Consider the following 5,011-nt stretch of genomic DNA (forward strand, 5'->3'; position numbering starts at 1 on the left):
ACCCCCTATCTCTCTCTCATGTCGGGGTTCCCTTCTCTCTCTCATGTCTGGGTGCCCCTCTCTCATGTCTGGTTGTACCCCCTATCTCTCTCTCATGTCGGGGTTCCCTTCTCTCTCTCATGTCTGGGTGCCCCTCTCTCATGTCTGGGTGCCCCTCTCTCATGTCTGGTTGTACCCCCCTATCTCTCTCTCTCATGTCTGGGTGCTTCTCTCCCTCCCACTCTCTCATACACACTTCCTCCATGAAAAGAAGAAACTCTTTCTACTGGCTGTATAGCTGTCATCTGGACACGCCTCACCCGGTCATAGCTCAGCCCTGATTGGCAGCAAAGTGAAAGGGGTCCCGGCCACGCCCACAGGCGCTCCTCCAACTTTGAGTTGTTGGTCGGTGTGCGGGGTGTGCCGGGACTTCTCCGGGGATCGGATCGGTGGAGGTAGGAGGAGCGGCAGTGACCGGAGCTCGCATCTAAATAATAATAATAATAATAATGGGGGAGAGACGTGTGTGTGATGGGGAGTTCTGTGTATAGAGGGCGGCGGGCGGGGAGAGGAAAGGCGTGGTGGGACTAGAACTTTGTACATTGCACGTTGTAACGTGTTGCTGAGAGATCCCCTCCCCGATCATCACACCACTGCATGGGAGCTCTACTACGGGAGGGGATGGGATCTGCACGGGGCGTGGGGGGGCAGGATCTGTATGGGGGGGGGGTCTGATGAAATCTGCATGGGGGGGTCTGCATGGGAGGGGAGGTCTGATGGGATCTGCATTGGGGGGGGGATCTGCATGGGGCGGGGGTCTGATGGGATCAGCATGGAGGGGAGAAGGATCTGCATGGGGGGGGGGGGTCTGATGGTATCTGTAGGGGGGGATCTGCATGGGGAGGGGGGGGTCTGATGGTATCTGTAGGGGGGGATCTGCATGGGAGGGGGGGGTCTGATGGTATCTGTAGGGGGGGATCTGCATGGGGCAGGGGGTCTGACGGGATCTGCAGGGGCGGTGGGGGTCTGCATGGGCTGGGGGGTCTGATGAGATCTGCATGGGGTGGGGGTCAGATGGGATCTGCATGGGGTGGTGGGTCTGATTGATGGGATCTGCATTGGGGGGGTTCTACACGGATCTGCATGGGAGTGGGGGAGAAGGGTGTCTGAATGGATCTGAATTGGGGGGGGGGGGGGTGACATGCTTTGGTAAAGTGATTTGAACTGCATTGGGGGGTTGATGGGATCTGTTTTATTTATTTTTGTGGGGGGGGGGGGGGGGGTTGATATGCATGAGGAATTATTTGATCTGTAATGGTTGGGGGGAGGGGTGGTGATGGGATCTGCAATGAGGGCTGATCTGACTGCTGATGTCTATACATTGTATGGGATGGAGTCTCTGTGCAGAGGACTGTACTGGGTATTTGAATGCATTTGGTCTGATGATGGAAAATGTGACCCACTTCCCTCCTGTAGTTCCTGATTCAATAGATCCTTCCAGCGCTCTTCATTGGGCTGCCTGTTTCCTCTTCACAGTCCTGACAGACGGTTTTTGTTTCAATTTGGGTTGAGGGATTTTCCTGTCTTGGAGTGAAGAGTGGATTTACATCCCTGAAAAAGGGGGGTTGGGACTTGGCATTATCAACTATTTGATTGACAGCTGGAGATGTGAAGAGGTGCTGCATCAGAAATGGGTGTCTGTGCAGCTGATCTTCCCATCTTCTATGTGACAATGGGTGTGCATTAAGTTATTTATTATACAAAAGAAGGAAATCGTTGCTGGTTTTCTGCATTATCTGGGAAAATTCCATGCATGTAAGACAGGAAAAAAAAAAAAAAAATGAACACACAGCATACATTTGGTGTATCGGCTGACGCAGATTTAATGAAAGTATAAGGAAATCCAATCATTAAAATCTCATATAAGCTTTAACATGCCAGTGTGAGTTCAGAAGTTATTTTAGTTAAAGCTGCAGCTTTCATTACCATAACCCCCTGTGATCCTGCCATGATGGTCCTTGTTCAGGCACTTCCTGTTCTAGGGGGGACAGCGCTCTGTCCCTGTCTCCTAAGTACGCTCTTGTGGTGTCACCCCCTCACATAGGCTTTCAGGGGAGGCTTGGAAGAGTGACCTCAGAAAAAAGACTAAGCGTTCCTTCATGTCTGTCCTTCCCTTTTTCTTTTTTTTTTTTTTTTTTTTAAGATCTGTTTGTTCCAAGCATGGGACAAGTTCTCCATTCTAAATATGTTATGCAGACACAATACTCTGTTGTCTCCATCAGGAAACCTGCCCTTAGAAATGGCACACAGCCGTCAATGGGGTGTGTGTGTGTGTGTGTGTAAACAGGAAGTGACTGCTAAGAGGCTGCAGGGGATCAGCGGAGATACAGAAACAATCAGATGCTGAGTTCTTAAGTAAACTTAATGTAATTAATCTACAGACGTCTTTCTCCACTCTTTTATTTTTTTACCTGAGCGGGACCCATGAAATAATTCTCAGGTCTTGGGGAACCCTTGGTAAAAGGAATTCAGTGTTACAGTGGTGGCCAATGGGGAGAATAGCCCCCTTACAGTGGTGATGGGAAGACTGCTTTGCTTACAGTGGTAGGAAGAATCCCCCTTTATGTTGGTGGCCAGTGGGAAGAACGCCCCCTTTATTTCGGTGGTCAGTAGGATGGATGCCCCCTCTCACCTTCTTTACCTGAGAGGAACTCATGAAATAATTCTCAAGTCTTGGGGAACCCTTGCTAAAAGGAATTCAGTGTTACAATGGTGGCCAGTGGGGAGAATTGCCCCCCCCCCCTGTATTGTTGCGGTGGCCAGTGGGGAGAATTGCCCCCCCGTATGGTTGCAGTGGGGAGAATTGCCCCCCCGTATGGTTGCGGTGGCCAGTGGGGAGAATTGCCCCCCCCCCGTATGGTTGCGGTGGCCAGTGGGGAGAATTGCCCCCCCCCCCCGTATGGTTGCGGTGGCCAGTGGGGAGAATTGCCCCCCCCCCCGTATGGTTGCGGTGGCCAGTGGGGAGAATTGCCCCCCCCGTATGGTTGCGGTGGCCAGTGGGGAGAATTGCCCCCCCCCCGTATGGTTGCGGTGGCCAGTGGGGAGAATTGCCCCCCCCCCCCCGTATGGTTGCGGTGGCCAGTGGGGAGAATTGCCCCCCCCCCCCCGTATGGTTGTGGTGGCCAGTGGGGAGAATTGCCCCCCCCCCTGTATGGTTGCGGTGGCCAGTGGGGAGAATTGCCCCCCCCGTATGGTTGCGGTGGCCAGTGGGGAGAATTGCCCCCCCCCCCCCGTATGGTTGCAGTGGCCAGTGGGGAGAATTGCCCCCCCCCCCGTATGGTTGCGGTGGCCAGTGGGGAGAATTGCCCCCCCTTTTTTGGGTGGTCAGCAGGAAGAACAACCCCCCCCTTTACAATGGTGTTCAGACTGCCCCGTACATTGGTTATGAGTAAGAAGTATGCCCCCTTTAACACCCCCCCCTTTACAGTGGTGGTCAATGGGAAGATTACCGCCCCCTCCCTCCCTTTACAGTGGTGGTCAATGGGAAGACTGCCCCCCCTTTACAGTGGTGGTCAAGCTTAAAGAACCTTCGCAACCTCTGGAGCCAGCCTAGTTGAGAATGGCTGAGCTAGGATTTACATTTACTTAAAAAAACCTGAAGATAAGGGCTTGGCATGGTTAACATTTTAAATAACAGCTTGGGGTCTTCAAGGGGGATTGTGGTGGTAGGTGGTATCAAAAGGGGATTCTGCTAGACATCTCTGCGGTTGCTGCTTCCATTTCTGGAAATGGTTATCCCCTTTTTTTTCCCCTCATAGTGTCTGTGTATGGGTTTCTGTATGTGGCTGTTTAAGTAGAAGACGAAAACCTGAACATTTTCTATTTGGTGACTTTTCTTGTACTTTGGTGTATAGGTTGAAGGTTCAGCCCACAATGATTTATTTATTTTGATTGCAAAGTGTTTTCTGAGTGGACTAAGTGGGGCGGTGATGTTATTACGATCTTTACCTCATCCAGTCACTGAACGCAAAGTGTTCTCTGACCTCCCGTGTTCACTAAGCAGCAGGGCAGCCACTTGGCATGGGACCTGAATGCCACTGAGGAGGATCACTCTAGTACTTGTGACTACTTCAGTGATTTCCAGATTCCACAGGGATCCCACCGATATGCAATATACAGAGTTTCTTTGACCCAAGCTGGACCAACCATATAAACATACCCAGACCTGGAATTCCACTTTCATTCTGGGTCCTATAACACGTGGTAAAGCGTGCGTTAACGTGACACACGGATATAAACATGTCCTCAGTTGCATGGTTAAAAAAGAAAACCCATTCTGCATTAACATGTAGACAAATATGGTTTCTCTCTTCCATTGTTTTAACTTTCAAGTCTCAGCATGTCCATGGCTGGCTGGGATCTGCGGTTCCACAAATATGAGGCACTCGTCTTGGAACCCACTTTGTAGGTCTGATCAGTGCCCCAGTATTTGATATTGGCTGAAACTGATCCAGGGTTTTTTTAGTTACCCCATAGAGGCCTGTAAAACAAATACATCACCGAACACCATTTAGGTTCACCAATGGTCAGGTAATCCAAGAACCTACCTAAGGCTATATTCACACAAGCTTCGTGTGAAACCAAGTGCAGGAGATTAGTGTCTGTGTAGCCTTACTTAATTATCTGGGACGTATGTATGCAGCTGCCAGCATGAATGAGGCCTAAGCGTGTAAATGAGGCTTAAGTGTATGCATGCCAGCGCGAATGAGGCCTAGGTGTATGTATGCCACTGCCAGAGTGAATGAGGCCTAAACGTATGTATGCCACTGCCAGCACGAATGAAGCCTAGGCGTGTATGTATGCCAGTGCGAATGAGGCCTAAACGTATGTATGCCAGTGTGAGTGAGGCCTAGGCGTATATATGTTTAAAAAAAGAAAAAAAAAAAAAAAAAAACAGGCGGGACTTTGTATGAGGCACACGGGAGCAGAAGCATGAAATTTGGTAAAAAGCAGGTTTTTAATGAATACAAAT

At 50.5% G+C, this 5,011-nt stretch overlaps 1 protein-coding gene across 1 annotated transcript in view; it reads left to right on the plus strand.

Annotated features, from left to right (window-relative positions):
* The first annotated feature begins 300 nt into the window (after positions 1–300).
* Positions 301–5,011, plus strand: part of LOC143924950 (rho GDP-dissociation inhibitor 2-like) — a 130,770-nt gene continuing 126,059 nt past the window's right edge. The window contains exon 1 of the mRNA XM_077449490.1: positions 301–434. The gene's annotated coding sequence lies outside the window, so the exon portion shown is untranslated. The remainder of the gene's footprint in view (positions 435–5,011) is intronic.

The sequence above is a fragment of the Lithobates pipiens genome, unplaced genomic scaffold, assembly GCF_037356315.1.
Source record: "Lithobates pipiens isolate NorthernLeopardFrog02 unplaced genomic scaffold, aLitPip1_a1.2 Scaffold_22, whole genome shotgun sequence".
NCBI lineage: Eukaryota > Metazoa > Chordata > Amphibia > Anura > Ranidae > Lithobates > Lithobates pipiens.